At 40.0% G+C, this 20271-nt stretch overlaps 1 long non-coding RNA gene across 6 annotated transcripts in view; it reads right to left on the reverse strand.

Moving 5' to 3' along the window:
• The window catches only part of LOC116864167, a 126463-nt gene extending 106217 nt beyond the window's left edge, over window positions 1-20246 (reverse strand). For all 6 annotated transcript variants that reach the window (XR_004381957.1, XR_004381959.1, XR_004381958.1 and 3 more), the window contains exons 1-2: window positions 19975-20246; window positions 3816-3941 (exon numbers count right to left, since the gene is read on the reverse strand). This is a non-coding gene — a long non-coding RNA (uncharacterized LOC116864167). The remainder of the gene's footprint in view (window positions 1-3815; window positions 3942-19974) is intronic.
• Between the last annotated feature and the right edge of the window lie 25 nt (window positions 20247-20271).

Here is a 20271-nt window from a genome sequence, read left to right on the forward strand (position 1 = left end):
CTGTGGCTGTGGGAGGCCTTTTCCGTCTCAGGCCAAAGCAAAGGATTATTTACCATGGGGAAAGTGTCATATAAATAATGAGAACGCAGTTAATGGGTTACTTTACATTCCTAAGTTGGTTCTGCATTTCCTCTCTCAGATCTCTTCTCTCTCTGATCCTATCAGCAATGGGGATTCTGGCATATTGATTGATGCTGGTGGCACAGCAAAAGGTCAGGGTGGGGAGCACAATCAGTAAACTGGAGACAAAAGTATAGAAGTGGTTGAGTGGATTTTCAGTGCTGAGCTTTTAGAAAGACCCTGAACAATTCTGCTGCACTCACTCTGTTTATAAGAAACAAAATTCATAATGACAGTGCCATAAGCTATGACATCCTCTCATATCATGAAGAAACAATGAGCACGAAGGGAGGAGATTCAACGGGGGGCCTGCTCAAGCACAAAGGGGCCTGGGCCAAGTGGGTGCCCTCACCTTGTTTTTTCTTACATATCTATCTCTTGGTGGCTAAGGGGGCTCCCAGGAGCTAATAAGGGCAAACTGAGTACCATGACTCAAAACTGTCAGGGGCAGGGATGTTCAGGATCTAGGATATGACTTTACCTTATTTCTAAGCTAATACATTAGCCCGTTACTGTTTTGTAAATGCTGGCCAGAAGCTATCTACTCATACTTCAGAGAGAAAGGACCTTAATACGCATAGCACAGCAAGCAGCATCACCACCAGAACATTTGCTTGGTTCCTCTTGCCCCTACCCCTCCCGAGTCTCACAAGAACAACCCGGAGGAGCCCAGATGGCCACCTGAACATGCAGTGAGTTGCACTATAGCAGAGGACTCTGAGTTTGGGGAACACGCTGTTTTATAGCCCGCAGTGAACAGCCTTCGCTTTGTCCTAGAGGGAGATATTATCTCAGTCCTCAAGGTTGATTTTTGCAAACACACTCTGAGGCTAGGTAAAATGTGGCCAGGGCCTTGGTTTCTTGACAGACCAAGCAAGCATGTGTAGGGATGTTCAGAGCTCATGGCAGATGACCTTCCCAACAGAGATGATGTAGGGGGATTACGTACAATATGCATAATCTACAAAAACTATTATTTTCTGTTGTAGTCTCTAAATTTGGGTCACTTAGACTGGGCCAAAGCCCCAGCTGTTGGGATTCTGCTGTGTGGTCCCAGTCCGTCTACGTAGCACACTACATCTACTCTTTTCTCTTGAAGTTTTTCTTCTCATTTTAATCATCTGTGCTTGCTTTCAATTATGTTTTCACATGCTCTACTTATTTCTAAAACAGCATGCACAGTGGAATGATTGCTGATTTTGGCATTAAGAAAGCTGGATTTACGTAAAAGCTCTATGATTTGTCAAATAAGATATCAACACACCCATCTGGCCCCTCAGGTAGTAAAGCTGGGGTACCACAGGACACTTTGTTTAGTGAAGTGTATCTTAAGATTATCATTTTGAAAGTCAAATTTCTCCTCTACCTTCTAAAACTTATTCCTCCACCTGCACACTTTATCTTGCTTACTGACATCGTCTGTCTTTCCAGAGTCTCCGTCTTCATGCCTGTGCATGAATGTTCCCCAGTTTTATCTGCTGAGTGTTGTTATTATCCTTTTCTCTCCCTGCTGACATTGTTTACCTTTAACACGTTTCACCTGAAATCATTCAAGAGTTCCTAAGGCTTGCCACCTTCAATGGATCTGTCTTAGTATTGCTTGATCCTGTCATGTCACTCACTGCAAACACCTCCTATCCTCATACAGCCCCATTTCCTTACAGCATCTGTTCCCCTTCTCTCCCTTTACACCTCACCTCGTATTATTTTACATCTTAATATTCCTGGTTTTCTGTACTTGTCAGTAAATGCCGTGGTGTTTCACATCTTTGTGTTTTTGATGTTTTCCCTGCCTCAAATACCAGTCTTCTTTTTGACTAAGCCCTTTCCTTTAAAAACTCGGGTCTTATAGGGGCGCCTGGGTGGCTCAGTGGGTTGAGCCTCTGCCTTCGGCTCAGGTCATGATCTCAGGGTCCTAGAATCGAGCCCCACATTGGGCTCTCTGCTCAGCGGGGAGCCTGCTTCCCTCTCTCTGCCTGCCTCTCTGCCTACTTATGATCTCTCTCTGTCAAATAAATAAATAAAATCTTAAAAAAAAACACACAAAAAAACCAAAACTCGGGTCTTATAATAGCCAATGACATGATACAAGAAAAAGAAAGTAGAAGCATAATATTTGGAAAAGATATTGTGATCCAGGAACCCTCCCCTCCCCAAAAACAACAGAAAAACTACTACCATCAGTAAGAGAATTCTATAACGTAGCATGGTCAAGAGAGTACCCAGAAATGTCCATCAAATGGGGAATGGAACATTTAAATAAATTATGTTACATCCATATAATATGATGTTGTGTTGCTGTAAGAAAGAAAGAGGACACTATATTCTGACATGGAAGTATTTCTAAGATACACCATTAAATTTAAAAAGCAAGTTGCAGAACAGTGTGTATTGTGTACCTCTCTGTGTAGTGGAGGGGGAGGAATAAACATGTTTGTGTAAGGGAACTCTTGAGTAACAACAAGGAACTAGAGAAGTTTTTGCTTTTGGACAAGGATGGTGAAGACTGGAAGTAGAGAGTGGTCGGTATGGGAGCCAAACCTTCCACTGCATGCTTTAGTGTTGCTGAGTTTTTAGTCATGTGAATTTACTATCTGCACAAAAGACAGATACCTAAAACAAAATAAAATGTAAAACCTCAGGCATTACCCCCATTCTTCTATGTGTCTTTCCCATGAGAAGGAGTCCAGTGAGGTGCCTGAGAGCAGAGGCTTGGCACCAGGCCCACCTGGATTTAATCCCATAACTGCACTTATCAGCTTTTTGACCTTAGGAAAGTTTTATATTCTGAGTCTCCATTCTCCTCCTTTATAATCTGGGAATGACAATCCTCAAAACAACACTTTTGAGTGAATATTAAGTGTGATAATGTTTGTAATATAATTAACACAGTAATTTACATAAAATTAGTACCTGGTATTTTATACATACATATGAGATATGTATCTATATGCATATATACACATATATACATATATACTCACCTATAACACATATATATTTGTCTATATAACATATTTAACACACTGTATTGAAAGGATCAAGTGATTCATTTGTGTCTATTTCTCTTTGCCTTAACTTCCTGTTCCCATCCCCACAGACTTCTCTGATTTATTAATATTTTTATCTCCAGTACTGGCACATTTAGGTGCTTAAGAGATATCTGTTAAATTGTTGATGAACTAAGCATGGCCAGTTCTTATGACTCTCTGAACAGAGGGGAAAAAACCAACAGAAATATCCTGAAAAATTTCAGTCAAGTCATCTAACTTGTAAGGTGGGTATTATTGCAAGTTCCTTCTCTCCCCATAACCTTGACCCTCTGTGAAGACCAGAAAAGTACTTATGGACCAATCGGAGCCAAAGTTGGAGATTGTTTTCCTTTCTTATCGTAGGTTCTCATTAGATACAACTGAAGGTTGAATGGCGGACAAATGCTGTCCCCACATGACCTTTCTCACGGCTCACCCCAGCAAGCAGTTTCTCCAAGTATTCACACTTACACAACTGCGGATCCAGACTACGCTTCAATATGCTGATCAAGTTGGCTTACAATTTATGGAAGCCCTGATTCCAATCAGCAGCACAAATGGGCAATGCTAACAGCTTTCTTAGGATTCCTCTGGAAGGAAAAAATCCCACTTTAGTAAGATAGGAACATGCATTCTGTTTCCTTTAGTAGTAGTTTGACTTACCGTGGAAGCTGGGTCCCCTGGGGGTCTGCTGGGGTCGAGAAGAGCCCGATTATCTCACTGGGGCAAAATCTCTTCCTCCTGAGAGTTCAGCTTTGGTAGTCCACCTGGTGGTGCAAACGCTCTTCCCTTACAGACACAGAAATGACACAGTGTGAGGTTTTCTGCCAGCTCCCAACCCACCCTGCCTCTTTGCATCAAGGCATAAAGCTTAAGCCTCTTATGTACTTCCCAGGAAAACAATGCTGTTCAAAAAAATATGTCAGGTTTATAATTTTTCTACATGCCTGAGTTAGCCATCAGACTCATCTCCAGATATTTAATATAGAAACATAAATTTATAGAACTTGTATGAATTTATATAGGAATATAAATTTATAAGGAACCTCTACATGTCTGTTTCATATGTTAAAAGGATTCTTTCCTAAGGAATTCATTCATAAGATTTGCTAAAAAGAAAATTGTCCATGTTCACTGAACATGTTTTATTTACCTGAACCTTAATTTTTTAAAAAAATTTATCTGATATAAAAGCAGTGTCTCTGATATATGCATATGTATGTGTGTAATATCCTAGATAAAATGAATCCAATATATACTTTTTCCTTTTCAAATTCTTCTCTAGGTATATTTCTTTTTTTCTTTTAAAGATTTATTTATTTATTTGACACAGAGAGAGAGAGAGTGAGAGAAAGAGAGAGAGAGAGTGTGCACAAGCAGGGAGAGGGGCACAGGGAAAGGGAGAAGCAGGCTTCCCACTGAGCAGGGAGCCCAATGCCAGGCTCAATCCCAGGACCCCGGGAACAGGACTTGAGCCGAAGGCAGACGCATAACCAGTGGAGCCACCCAAGTGTCCCTCATCACAGTTTTCTAAATTGACTCAGAAATATACCTAGACAGGCCGTGAGGGTTGCTCAGTCAGTTAAGCATCTACCTTCGGCTTGGGTCATGATCCCAGCATCCTGGGATGAAGCTCCACATTGGGCTGGCTCCCTGCTCAGTGGGAAGCCTGATTCTACCTCTCTCTCTGCCTGCTGCTCTGCTACTTGTGCTCTTTCTCTCTCTTCGCTCATCAAATAAATAAATAAATAAAATATTTAAAAAAAAAAAAAAAGAAAGAAAACTGTGATGATGGCATTTAGTGGCGCGGTAGATCTTGAAGCAAATTTGTTGATGTCAGTGCTGTTTCTGCCATTGAAAAGTCATCTGGGGGCGCCTGGGTGGCTCAGTGGGTTAAGCCTCTGCCTTCGGCTCAGGTCATGATCTCAGGGTACTGGGACTGAGCCCCGCATTGGGCTCTCTGCTCAGTGGGGAGCCTGCTTCTCCCTCTCTCTCTGCCTGCCTCTCTGCCTGCTTGTGATATCTTTTCTGTCAGATAAATAAAATCTTTAAAAAAGAAAAAAAAGAAAAGTCATCTGATCCATTCCACTACTCCTCACTCCTCCTCTGATTTTTATAAACAAGTTCTATCAGTTGGGCCAATATGCATAGATGGGACAGGGAAAATGTTTAATCCCAAGCAGCCTGCCTTTTCCTGTTGTGACAAGAGACATTTGAATGACATTTGTCATCTTAAAGGGAGCAGAGATTTTCTCTAAAGGAGGTGCAGGTTCATAGCTGCTCTGGAGAAAATCAGTTCCACTACCCTGATTGGAAATGGGCAATTCTCCTCCAGATGACTGTTTTGCTTGTGGCCTGAGCTCCTTGAAGCTCTTAAAGCATTTCCAGGAGAAATACAGTTTATGCTACGCAGCATCACCTCATAGGGCTCAGATGTTTTCTCCAGCAAGGATTAAGGCAGGTAAGAAGTAACCTGGACTTTCAAAATGAGTGCTGCAAACTGGAAGCCAATAGAGCAAATGTTGCCTTCAGAGACATGTCATTTGACTCACATAATGTCTTAAAAAGCAGGACATTTTGATATACAAATGAAGACTACTGGCTTCTTAGCAAAATCAAGTCATACAGCAATATAGAGTCCATACCTGGCCTGTTACCAAGGGGCAGGGGATGAATCTCTGTTCTCTTTAGATGAGATACTCTCTCCTCAGTTTACTGCAAGCCCCCAACTCCCTAACTGTCTGGACCCCTCCAACAGGCCCGATCATGTGACTTGCCTGTACCATGCAGGCGTTTGAATTGATGACTTCTTACTTAAAATGTTATTTATATCTCATACTGAAGCATCCACCTCTCATGTTTAAATAATAGTTCTGCTCTGTACCTAGCCCATGTAGGATAGATTGCTAGATTAGCTCATAGTGTTACCCTTACAAACTCTAATTTGTAGATAGCAATACTCTTCTACAAAGCTATGTTAAGTTCTTAGTGTGACAAATGTTCTATTATATACATATTATTTCTCTTCCAATCATTTCCTTGTCTTAGACATTAGTATGTTTTGATCAGTGTCTTAGAGGAGTTCTCAATATATTGTGAAAATCAATCTTTAGTAAAATTTTACTAAGGTTTTGTTTGATTGTTTATACTGTAGGTTTGCTTGTTGATTTACTTCTTTGAATTTTAGATTCTCCTGTAATATCTGACCTCCAGGCAAGATGAATGAATGGACTCCTGATATGTTAATGAGATAGTGGTCCCATTAGAATTAATCAGAGAATTATGGACACAGCTGCTCCAGAGAACGTCAACATTATCTGCAATAAGGGAAGGAAGGGATCTCTGAGAATATTAGGGTTTTTTTCTTGGAGTAATAGGATGCTCCTCCACCCCCAATCTCCTACACTTTAACTTTAAAAATGACATTTTTCTTTTTTGAGCTAAAGGATGAACACAGAAGATTCTTTCCACTTACGCATCTAGGAACTAAAACCCACCGTGTTTATCCCACAACATCTCCTTTAATTCTCCTCCCAAAGTTGGTCAATGTCCACATTTATAATACGTTTACATTTCCTGTAGCTACTACACATCTGATTACTTTCAATGTGAAATAGTTGACTATCGGGGAACCTGGGTGGCTCAGTTTGTTGAGCAACTGCCTCCAACTCAGGTCATGACCCTGGAGTCCCAGGATCGAGTCCCACATCAGGCTTTCTGCTCACCAGGGATTCTGCTTCTCCCCCTGATCTCTTTCCTCTCATGCTCTCTCTCTCTCTCATTCTCTCTCTCTCTCAAATAAATGAATAAAATCTTAAAAAAATAATTAAAAAAAAAAGAAATAGTTGACTATCCCCCTGTATTCATTCCTGCTATTAAGACAGCCATAGAGAATACAGGTATAAACCCAGGATAACGGCAGTGTGTGAAAACCATCAACTCAAACTCTTGGAGTGTTCATCCGAAATTATGTAAAGGGGGCAGATGGGCAGGTTGGTAATGCATCTATAACATACTGGTATAGACTCCATGAAACAGGTATGAACAGAATGCTTTGAGAACTTAAGGGAAGGAATCAGTTATTCTACCAAAAGCTTCTTGGGAGAAGAGGAACAGGATTTTGAAGGATGACTAATGGTTTTGCCAAGCATGTGAAGAAAGGTGGGTACTCCAGGTAGAAGAAAGAGCTTATGTGAAAGTCCCAAATCTCAACACCCATATAGCCTGATGAGGAAATGGAGCAAACCTAGTATGGCTGAAGAGAGAAGTAAGTAATACCAGAATTTCAAAGGGCATTTGCAACAATCCATTACAGTAAGAAATACAGCCTAAATGTGTAGGGTAGTTGACTGGGTAAGAGGGGCTACCTTCAGGGTACAGTCAGGAAATGAAGGAGCAGCAGTAGGAGTCAGTGGCAACTGAAGTTTCCTCTGTAGGAGCATCTCTGCATGCTAACAGCATCATCAGGGGAAAAAAACCCAAGAGGCAGCAGATCTGTGGTCAGCCAAAAGGGTTGGGACACTGTGAATCTGTTGAATGACCTCTTTGGCTAAATCTAAATGGATGGTCTTCATTGTTTTCTGATATGATCTTTCCCCTTCTTCCCTGAAATTGTTTTCTCTTATTTTCTAAGACATGACCCTCTTATGTTTCTTCTTACCTATGCAATCCCTCCTTTGCAGAGGAAAAGGCATGCCTGAAGGAGGCTCTAGTCATCAGTCTGCTGTTCCTATCTCTTGTGTATGCTCTTTCATTCTGGTAATTTCCTACTTCACAGCTCCTCAATTACCACCTATGGACTAACTTCTAATTTCATGTCTGCCCCCATCTCTCTCTAGATTCCAGACTTTTGTGCAACTGCCTACTGGGCATTTCCACCAGGGTGCAGGTCCCTCAAGCTCAATATCTAAAACTACGTTCACCTCCCTGGACTCTCATGGATGCCTCATCTCAGGGAATGACCCTCCATCTACTTGGTTTCCCAGACTCCTCTCGATTCTAAGTTCCATGGGACTATTTCAGTCTTGGTTACCACTAGTTCTATGAATGGCCTGCACAGAGTAGACACTCAAAACATTGGTACAATAAATGAAGGAGGCAGAATGGGCCCTTAATGTTTCTGGCTTCTATCAGTGCTCTTGGAAAAAATGTCATCCTCTACCATTCTCCCATCCCATTTTTGCCTGAGTTAATCAAATCAGCTTCAATTTGCTTCCAAAAGCCTTCCCTGACTACTCCCCTACTTCCCTTCCTGGTCTGCTAAGTTCCATAACTTCCTGCATACACCTTAACCACAGCACATGCCATATGGTTTCCATGCATGCCAATTTCACCCACCAGCTACATGAGGGATAAAGCAGGTATCTTCTTTACATTCTGGTGCCTATTTTCTTGATGGAAGGAAGCAAGCAAAGAAGGAAGGACAGACTGACAGATATTCTGTAGAGAATGTCCAGAATATATGTGGAAATGAGTGTGGAGCTCAGAAGAGAGCTGTGGCAGAGAGAGATTTGAATTATCTGTGCTGATGCCATAGGGTGATGGGGTGATTGTTCTCTTCCTGAAAGCTGTGTGAGGGACAAATTGTCTAGGTCTACAGAGCCTGAGATGGAAGGTAGTCTTGGTTATAGGACACCAAAGAGTAGTGGGGACTGTGATAAATTAGCAATAACAGCCCTCTGTAAAGGGGACAAGCTAATAATTGCTATGCAGAGGTGCTGGCCCAGTGTAGCCAGATCTTCTGATTTTTTTTTTTTCTCCAGAAGAAGTAAAAAGTCCCTATTTTTTAATGAATGAGAAGTCTCCTACATTTTAAATGCCAGTCAAACTAAACAACTCAGCCAGATTCAGGCCATGGCTTGGCAATTTGTGACTTTTGGTATAAAACATTAAGGAAAACTGATTTATAAACTATGACATTGTGTATATACTGATGATGGGAAGAAAAACAGGCCACTATTCAAAAGGAGGACAGAAAAGTATCTATAAGAACATACTCATCAGCTACTAGCTGAGCTAATTAAGGAAACACATATTTGAGGAAAGAGAAAAATTTATAAAAGGGGCTATCAGGTAATGAATATTGGATCAGGTCCTTGGTTTGGTTTTGGAGTAGGAATGAGTTATGTGTGAAAGAGGTCCAGTTTTGAAAAATGAGGGATTTCTTTAACAGCAGTGGATAATTTTTTAAAGACTTGTGGTACATTCTCAGCTATACATAATACTGCAGAAATGCACATCGTAAAATCCAAATATGAAAATACATCCAAGTCAATGAGCTCTCCACTCCCTCATGAACAAATTATACAATTTGAGAAATTAATTTTAATTAATAATTCAACTATATTTTAAATTACACTAAAATTAATTTTACATCCTGAGTGTTGTGTGAACTTATGAACACTATATCAACTTATTATGTCATTAAGTCCTGTTATGACCCCCTGAAGTGAGCTTTTTATTCCCATTTTTCAGACTGAGAAACAGGTTCAAAAAGCTTCATTTGTTCATTCATTTATTCATTCATTTGAAAAATATTCATTTGACCTAAAATGCAGAGCATACAGCAGTGAACGAAGCAAATAAAATCCCTGTCCTCATGTAGCTTATACTCCTGGTGAAACCAAGTAGACAAAGAGGTACAGTAAGTAGCTTTCCTTCCAGACCTAGGACTTTCTTTGAATCCAGGCCTTCTATTAATTCTAAGGTACAAAGGTTCCAGCAAGTGGTCATTACTCTTCAATAACAGCAGTTTTATGGAGCCAGAATGGGGCAGATCTATGATTCAGAAAATGAAAGTTCTCAGGACAGCTAAGTAGCCCCTGGCCTACTGCTCAGGTATGCGATGTCATGAGAGACCCCTCTGAGATTGGGTTTCCTGCTCTGCGACAGTTGAGATAATATCTGCTCTGGCCCTGGAAGATCTGTGGTGAAAGCACAGCAGGAAAGAAGATTTTAAGAAGTGAAAGTTCTTATGAAATCCTATGTATATGTTTGTGTAATGTTTGGTATATTTTACAAAGAGCTTTCAAGTAAATATAAGTATAGTGTAATTTATAATGCTATACAAACAGCCAAATACAAATATAAATCAACCAATGGTGAATTTCCAGCAATCTCAGGAAATCTGGAGTACTGTTCTGGGTTGTTGAGTTAGCTTTAAGGTTGTTGATTTGAAGAGATGTGTCATTTAATTGCCCTTAGAAGCATTTCATTATAGCTGGAAACAGAGGGGCAGAGGCAAAAAGACCCAGACACATGAAGAGCTGCTGAGAAGAGCTGACTCCAGGGAGGAAATTCACTGAACAAATATTTGCTAGTTGCCTACCACGACTGTTTTGTTCATTGCTGTATCCTCAGTGCCCGGGACAAACTTCCTGCTCTGGAAAGGAGACAAATTAATATATACAAAGGAGACAATTAATACATACATGTGTTTATGGTAGGTAGTTATTATTATTACCTAATTATTATTATTATTATTGGTTATTTGTCTCCTTTTCCTGCTCTGAAAAGGAGACAAAATAATATATACAAAGGAGACAATTAATATATACATGTGTTTATGGTAGGTAATCAGTGCTACAAAAAGAAGCACTGGATGATGGTGAGGGGTGGTGCAAAGGAGGGAGAGAGTATTACTTAAGATAATTAAAGCCAGCTGCATCAATAAATCATGCAATCTCAGTGGCTTAACCAACAAAGGTTTCTCTTTTCATAAAGTCTGATGAGGGCTGGTGACCCCAGGACCCAGGCCCTCTCCATCTTACTTCGGGGTTCTCTAAGGCAGAAGAAGAAAAGAGGGATAGAGGAGCCACGGTGATTGTGAATGAAGTGGAGATGCAGCACGGTGGATCTCAGGGGGAAGAAGATTCCAGATAGAAACAAAACAAACAAGCAAAAAACCAGCAAAGACAAAACCTGAGGCAAGTTGTGGTTTCTGGTCTGACATGTAAGGAGCTTGTAAGTTCCTACTCCATTCTAAGGAGAAGTAAAAAGCTAAGTAAACTGAAAAAATAAAATCTTCTTATCCATAAGAGATGTGAGGTTACAGGGCAAACCACTATATCCATAGTGGAGAGAATGACAGACAAATACAGAGAATCCCAATTTATCAGAGCACAAATCTCTGTAGGAAATAGTGCTATGGTAGGAAAACCTGAACTGCAATTGGTGAGTTGCTGGAGGATCAGTGTGGACAACTCAGAGTTAAAAACTTTTGGGAAACCCAGTAATTAGAGCATCCCTACACTTTTGTGAGTTTCACCCCTGGATCTCTACCAGGTCTTCACAGTGAATACTGGAGAAAAATCTTCTAGTGCTTCTGGCAGGGGAAGGGGAAAAGAAACCATTTATAAATATGCTAGAACATTCTGTTCTTTTAACAAGGTCTGACCTCAGGAGAAACTATTTAACCCGAGCCTAGCATGCTGGAGTTTTATTGGGACCCAACTGACACAGAGGAAAGGGAATACCCAATTCTAGCTCATTGTAGCCATTCTGTGCTACTTATGGGAAGGGAAAAAACTGAGAAGCACAGGTGAAGTTCACAGTCCTGAGGCAGAGGCCCACTAAAAGACTGCAGCCTAATCATTATCATAAAATACTTCTCTTCCCCACTGTACCTTACCACACATAACAAAAGGCCCATTTACAAAAGTTCCTTTTATCTAGTACAACATGCCTGGCTGTGAAGAAAATATTACAAGGCATACTAAAAGGCAAAACAAACAAACAAAAAAACCCAAAACAAAACAAAACAAAACACCCCACAGTTGAAATAGAGAGAGAGAGAGCAAGTATCACAACCAGGTTCATATATGTCAGGGATGTTGGAATTCCAAAGCCTGAGAAATTAAGACTTCTCAGACAAACAAAAATGGGAAGAATTTATTGGCAGTGGACCTGCTTTGCAAGAAATGTTAGAAGTTCTTCAGGGAGAAGGAATATGGTATAGATTAGAAACTCCAATCTACATAAAGAAAGAAAGAATATTGGAGAATGAAGAAGGAAAGGTAGAATAAAATCTCTTATTTTTCTTAATTGATCTAATAGATAACTGTTCAAAAAATAATAGCAATGCTTTATTTGACTACACACACATTTATGTGTGCTTATAGATACGTGAAATGGATGATATCAGTAAAACAAGGAATAGGAGGGAATTAGTATTATTTTGTTGTTATATTGCTATTCACACTACCCATGAAATAGTATAGTGTTATTTGAAAGCAGGTTTGGATTAGTTGTAAATGCATACTGCAAACTCTAGGGGAGCTACTAAAAAAGAAGTATAATTGATATGTAAGGAAAGAGAAAAAAATGGAATCATTAAATGTTCACTTAAAGCCACAAATGGCAGAAAAAGAGTAGAAGACAAAAATGGAAACAAAGAACAAGGGCAACAATTTGAAAGCAGTAACAAATATGGTAGATATTAACCCGATTCAATCAATAATCACTTTGAATGTCAATGGTCTAAATGTACCAGTTTTAAGACAAAGATTGTCGGAATGGATTGAAAATCAAGACCCCATTATATGTTGTCTCTAAAAAAATCCACTTGAAATATAAAGACATACAGATTAAAAGTAAATGGATGAAGAAACATATACCATGTTAACACTAATCAGAAGAAAGCAGGAGTAGCTATAATAATTTTGGACAGAGCAGATTTCAAAATAAGGAAAGTTATCAGGGATAGAGAAAGACATTACACGATGATAAAGAGGTCAATTCCCCAAGAAGACATAATTTGTAACATGTATGCACAAACAACACAGTGGCAAAATACATGAGGCAAAAACTGACAAGACTTCAAAGAGAAATAGATGAATCTATTATTACAGTTGGAAATTTCAACACCTCTCTATAAGAAATGGACAATCCAAGGGCACCTCGGTGGCTCAGTTGGTTGAATGTCTGCCTTCTGTTTCTGTCATGATCCTGGAGTCCCAGGATTGAGCCTCGCATGGGGCTCCCTGCTCAGTGAGGAGTTGGCTTCTCCCTCTGCCCCTCCTCCTGCTTGTGCTCACTCACTCTCTCTCTCTCCAATAAATAAAATCTCAAAAAAAAAAAAAAGCAAAGAAAAAGAAAGAAAAGAAATGGACAGATCCAGCAAGCAGAAAATCAGTAAGAACATAGTTGAACTCAACAACACCCTCAATTAGCTTTATATAATAGAAAGGTATAGACTACTTCATCCAACAACAGCAGAATAAAGATTTTTCTCAAACTCATATAGAACATTCACCAAAACTGACCATACTTTGGGCCATAAAACACTCCTTAACAAATTTAAAAGAATAGATATCAAATAATGTCTCCTCTCAAACTACAGTGGAACTAAACTAAAAATCAGTAACAGAAAAGTAGCTAGAAAATACCCAAATACATGGAGATTAAACAACATACTCTAAATAACACATGGATCAAAGAAGAAATCTCAAGAGAAATTAAATATTTTTTACTACATGAAAATGGAAAGACAATGTAACAAAATGTGAGAGGTAGGATGCTGTGAGAATGGTCAAAGGGAAATGTACAGCTGTGAGTGCATATATTAGAAAAGCAGAAAAATCTAAACTCAATTATCAAAGCTTCCACCTTCAGAAACAAAAACAGAAGAGCAAGTTAAATAAAAAGTAAACAGAAGAAAAGAAATAATTTAAAAAATAGAGCACAAATCAATGAAATTGAAAACAGAAAATCAACAGAACCAATGAAATCAAAAGCTGTTTCTTTGAAAAGATCAATAAGCCTCTAGCCAGGCTAAGAAACAGAACACAAATTACTACTATCAGAAATTAAAGAGGAAATATAACTACAGATCTCATGGACATTAAAAGAGTAATGAATACTATGAACAACTCTGTGCCTACAAATGTGATAACCTACTCGCAATGGACGAATTCTTTAAAAGACACAATATGCCAAAATTCACATAAGAAGAAATAGATAACTGCATAGGCCCAATATAATGAAAAACCTTCCAAAACAAACAGTACTGGGCCCAGGTGGGTTTTTTTGGGTCCCCCAAAATTGGGTACCCCAATAATGGGTCCGTGATTAAAGGAGCGAGACTGATACAAACCGAAGGTCAAGCAAAGCCTTATTTCACGCCAAGCATCAGAAATCAGACCGACCGTCAAACAGACTGGTCGTGGCTGCCCGTACAGAGAGGATGACCCCTCCCTGCTTTCCAGACTAACTTTTGTAGAGCAAAGGCCATGTGGTTGGGCCTGGCCACACACAGGTGGCCAATGAGATTGTAACACACACAGGAAACTCCACAGTGATGCTAGGTGACCAACTGAATTACAATTTACCCTAGTAGACATTTGATTTAGCCTATCACACCTTGGTTAGGATTGGTGCCAAAAGGCTCCCAAAGGGCGGGGCCCATACTCCTTGGTAGCTAGGAGACAGTGTGCACCCCCACGGATTGAATACCTCCACCTGGTGTGACCCACCCTTGTACTTAGACTTTGTTACCTGGGACTGGTTTCCGGGACTTGTTTTAAGTAAGTTCCCCCGGGAGGGGCAAGGTCAATATAAGTTTTACAACAAAATGGCAGTTCAACCGGGATGGGGCCGCTCTGGCTGAAGAGGCCCTAACAGGTTCACTGGTGAATTCCACCAAACATTTAAGGAAGAAATTATACAAATTCCCTACCATCTCTTTCAGAAGATAGATGCAGAGGAAATACTTCCTAACTCATTATGAGGCCAGCATCACTCTAATACCCAAACCAAACAGATGTCACAAGAAAACTACAGATGAATATCTCTCATGAGCATAAATACAACAAAATATTATCAAATCAAATCCAACAGCACATAAAACAAATTATATACTGTGACCAAGTGGGATCATGTAGGTATGCCAGGCTGGGTCAACATTTGAAAATCAATTAATATAACCTATCATATCAATAAGTCAAAGAAGAAAAATCATAATGATCATTTCAATAGAAGCAGAAAAATCATTTGATAAAACCCAAGACCCATTCATGATAAAAACTTTCAGTAAACTAAGAATAGACGGGAACTTCCTCAACTTGATAAAGAATATCTACAAAAAGACCTTATGCCTAACATTGCACTTAATGGTAAAAAGCCTGAAGCATTCTCACTAAGATCAGGAACAAGGCAAAGAAGTCTCCCTCACCAATGTTTTTCAACATCATAACGGAAGTCCTAGCTAACGCAATGAAGAAGACCACAAAATAAAAGGTACACAGATTAGGAAGAAATAAAACCGTCTTTGTTTGCAGATGACATGATTGTCTATGTAGAAAACCCAAGAGAATCAATTAAACCCTTCTCCCCACCCGTAGAGCTCAAAAGTGATTATAGCAAGATAGCAGGATGCACAGTTAATATGCAAAAACCAATTGTTTTCCTACACATGCTAACAATGAACAAGTGGAATTGAAATTGAAAACATGATTCCATGTACCTTAGTACCCTCTGGAAATGAAATACTTAGGTAGAAATCTGACAACATATGTACAAGATCTCTATGAGGAGAAATAAAACTCTGTTGAAAGAAATTAAGTAACTAAGTCAAAGGAGGATATTCCATGTTCTCGGATGTCAAGATGTCAGCTCTTTCCAGCTCGATCTGTAGATTCCATGTAATCCTAATCAAAATCTAAGCATTGAGACGCCTGGGTGGCTCAGCGGGTTAAGCATTTGCCTTTGGCTCAGGTTGTGACCCCAGGGTCCTGGGATTGAGTCCTGCAATGGGCTCCTTGCTCAGCAGGGAGCCTGCTTCTCCCTCTGCCTGCCAATCTCACTGTTTGTGTTCTCTCTCTCTCTCTGACAAATAAATAAAATATTTAAAAAAAACTTTTAAAAATCCCAGCTTTATCTTCTAGATCAACACTCTTCATAAAGTTTCCATGGAGAGGCAGAAGACTGAATCGACCACGCGATACTAAAGTAGAAGAACAAAGAGGACTGACACTACTTGAAGTCTTCCTCTAGGGCTGCAGTAAGCAGACAGTGTGGTATTGGTGAAAGAATAGACAGACAGATCAAGGCGACAGAATGGAGAGCTCAGAAACAGTTTTATATAAATATAGTCAACTGATCTTTGGCAAAGGAGCAGAGACAACACAAAGAGGCACAGATAGTCTTTTTGACAACTGGTGCCAGAGCAGCTGGACATCTGCATGGAAAAAGAAATAAACCTAGACACAGACCTTACACCTCCCACAAAAATAAAATTAAAATGGATCAGAGACCTCAATATGGAATGCAGATTATAAAACTCATAGAAGATAACATAAGAGAAAATCTAGATGACCTTGGGCATGGCAATGACTTTTTAGACATAACTCCAGAGGCGGGATCCATGAAAGAAATAATTGATAAGCTGGATTTCATTAAAATTAAAAACTTCTGCTCCGTGAAAGACAATGCCAGGAGTATGAGAAGACAAGTCACAGACTGAGAGCAGTATTTGCAAAAGATACATGTGATAAAAGATTTATTTCCAGGGGCGCCTGGGTGGCTCAGTGGGTTAAGCCTCTGCCTTCGGCTCAGGTCATGATCTTAGGGTCCTGGGATCGAGCCCCGCATCGGGCTCTCTGCACAGCAGGGAGCCTGCTTCCTCCTCCCTCTCTGCCTGCCTCTCTGCCTACTTGTGATCTCTCTCTCTCTGTGTTGAATGAATAAATTTTAAAAGAAAAAAAAAGATTTATTTCCAATATACAGAAAAATTCTTAAACACTCAACAATAAGGTAACAACCCTTATGGGCCAAAGATTTTAACAGACTACCTCTCTGCAGAAGATATATGGATAGCAAATCAGCACATGAAAAAAATGCTCTACATCATATGTCATCGGGGAAATGCAGATTAAAACAATAAGATACCACTACACACTTACCAGAATGGCCCAAACCCAGAACACTGACAATACCAAATGCTAACAAGGATGTGGAGTAACAGGAATTCTCATTCATGCTGGTGGTAATGTAAAGTGGTAGAGTCGTTTTGGAAGTTGGCAGTTTCTTGCAAAACTAAATATACCCTCACCATACAATCCAGTAATCCTACTCCTTGGCATTTACCCAAAGGAGTTTAAAACTTACATCCAGACAAAAACCTGCGGAGGGATGTTTATAGCAGCTTTATTCATAGTTGCCAAAATCTAGAAGCAACTGAGATATCATTCAGGTAGGTAAGTAATAAATAAATTGTGACCCATACAGACAACGGAATATTGTTATGGCTAAGAAGAAATGAGCTATCAAGCTATGAAGAGACATGGAGGAAGGTTAAAGGCTACATACTGTACGATTCCAACTGTATGACGCTCTGGAAGAGGCAAAACTATGGAGACCGTAGAAAAGATCAGTGTTTGCCAGGGGTTAGGAGGGAAGAAGAGATGAATAGGCAGAGAACAGATGATTTTTAGGGTAGTGAAACTAATCTGTATGATATTACAATGATAGATGCAGATACATGCCATTATTCACTTGTCCAAATCTATAGAAGGTACAACACTAAGAATCCTTATGTCAATTACGGACTTTGAGCAATAACTATGCGCTAGTGCAGGTTAATCAACAGTAACCAATGCATCACTCTGACTGGAAATGTTGATGGTGGGGAGGAGACTATGCACATGGATGAAATGGGTATATGGAAAATCTCTTGTACCTTCTGCTCAATTTTGCCATGAACCTAAAACTTCTCTAAAAAAATAAAGTCTATTAAAAAAATCCAAGGCACAAATGTGCTTGGCTTGTTCCAGAAATAGCAAAGAAACCACTGTGGTTTTACTCTAGTGGAAGAAAGGAATGGAAAGAGAGGCAGGGGCCAGGCCACATAAGGCCGCTCAGGCCAAAGGAAGAAGTGTGAAAATATGGGTGTGTAGAGCCATTTAGTGTCCCCTAATGACGTGTTTTTGTGAAGATGTAATGAAATAGAAATAGTTGATGGTTATAACGATTATGTAACTTATGAATAATATGCTCCGTTTTCTAGATAAAACTTTTTTTTTTTGAGATTTTATTTATTTGACAGTGAGAGAGGGAACACACGTAGGGGTAGGGAGAGGGAGAAGCAGACTTCCTGCTGAGCAGGGAGCTGGATGCGGGGCTCCATCCCATGACTCCATATGATACCACGATCCCATGATACCATATCATGACCTGAGTTGAAGGCAGCCGCTTTACAACTAAGCCACCCAGGCACCCCACTAGAGAAATCTTTTAAAAACGTGTTACTCTCTATGTCCCTGAGCGAACACTTACAAATTTCTAATACTTGAGCACATTTAAAAAATATCCAAGACCCTAAGGGGCATTTCCAGCCACTCAGGTGCCACACAGCCAGGCACCATAGACAGCCTGTCCCTGTCCTTCACCAAACCTGATGACTGGCCTCCCATCAGACTCCTACAAACTGAACACTTGCATGGGCATTAGTACTGCAAACAACCTCTGACATCCAGTAGCTCCTCAACCACTGTTTCTAAGGAGCAGCCCAACCTGCCTGTAAAAGACATCACCTCAAATTCCTGGAATTTCCATACCTGAAATAGATTTTCAGTCTCTCTGTTTCAAAACCTGAAGCATTGCAAGTTTCATGTTACTTAATTAACTCTTTAATCTAAAAAAGTAGCTACCAGATGAATAGTAAGGTTGAAATTCAACGTATTTATCCTAAATATTCTAGATTAGGTTCTCATAATTAATAAGTAAAATCAATTATATTTTAGGTGTTTCATAAATGTTGACTTCATGTTTCCGACCACATAAGTTGTTGACATTGAAATTCAGTGACCTCTGTTGCTTACTGTTAAGAAGGATCGTAACCCAGAATTTTCAGCTAAAAATGCTGTAATTCAGAATTTGCTTACAGAGTTGAATTAAGGTTTTTGTATTAGGGATAAACACTGTGGGAGTAATTCTGGTATACTAGGTTGGTGGTTTTGTGCAAGATGCTTAGAATACCACAGCCCTTCCTTAGAATAATTGTAAACTCTTCTGGCCTGTTTCCCAGATTTGCTTGAAAAGGGTCAGAGGACAGGCTGAAATTAATGGCATATGAATTGTGAATCCCAATTAGAGGTGTCTTCAAAGGAATAATTAGGCTAGACTTAATAATTATGAGAAGAAAACGCTTCGGGCAAATTACACAGAGAAAGAAAAGATGTGAAACAAGGCGACTTTGGAGATTGGAGTTGATTAATAATTCAGGAAGTGATTTTTTAAAAATCTACTTATCTTAAAGATAATATAAATTGAGTGAGACAAAGATGAATGGAGAGACATGGTCACTGATCTCAGATTAGGAGTTAGGTGTGAAGACGGGGGTCCCTTCAGGTGCATATGCTCTGGGACTGTGATTTTAGGATCCCTATTCTGTTTACGAAGGAGGACAGGGTTTTTGCCTTCCCAAATAACAGTAACATTAGCAAGAGCGGCAGCAAACACCTGAACTGTACTCCCCATTGTAGAGTATCTGCCATGTATTAATCTCTCCCTTTCATTTTCCTCATCTGTAAATTAGGGACTACGTGATTTTCGAATCCCACAACCACCCCAGGAGGGAGGTACAAGTGACTTGCTCAAGGTCATAACCTAGGTGGTGTCAGAAGGCAGACTCGAACCCAACAGCCTGACTCCGAACTGAAAGCTCTCTCTCGTCCCCTGCGCTACCTGGTCTCGGGGAGGAGAAGGGACACATTCAAAATGCCAGCTCCCCGTGCCCACTTATATTACTGTAAACTCTCCTACACCGACACCTCCTCCCACCCTCGCCCTTAGCCTCTTAATTTGTCAAGCACAACACCTTCCTTACTTTGCTCGAGTCATCCTCCTCCCCTTCTTGCCAGAAGGTTCCAGCGGGTGGAAGATGAAAAGGAGCGGACAGCGCCGGGCACAGGCATCTTGTTTTTCTTCTTGGTGCTGTCGCTAATATCCACTGAAAATCCTTCATTAGATGTGTAGCTAAATTATTCTAGAAGCACTCACTGAGCACTCAGAGTAGGAACGTTTGTCAGGAATGCGACTATTAATTTACTTTCTAGGATACGTTTTTTTAATCTAAGAGCCCAAACAATTCCCACACAAGGTTTCTGAGTGGAAACCTTCACCC

Source organism: Lontra canadensis, unplaced genomic scaffold (assembly GCF_010015895.1).
Source record: "Lontra canadensis isolate GAN:19392208 unplaced genomic scaffold, GSC_riverotter_1.0 scaffold5, whole genome shotgun sequence".
Taxonomy (NCBI): domain Eukaryota; kingdom Metazoa; phylum Chordata; class Mammalia; order Carnivora; family Mustelidae; genus Lontra; species Lontra canadensis.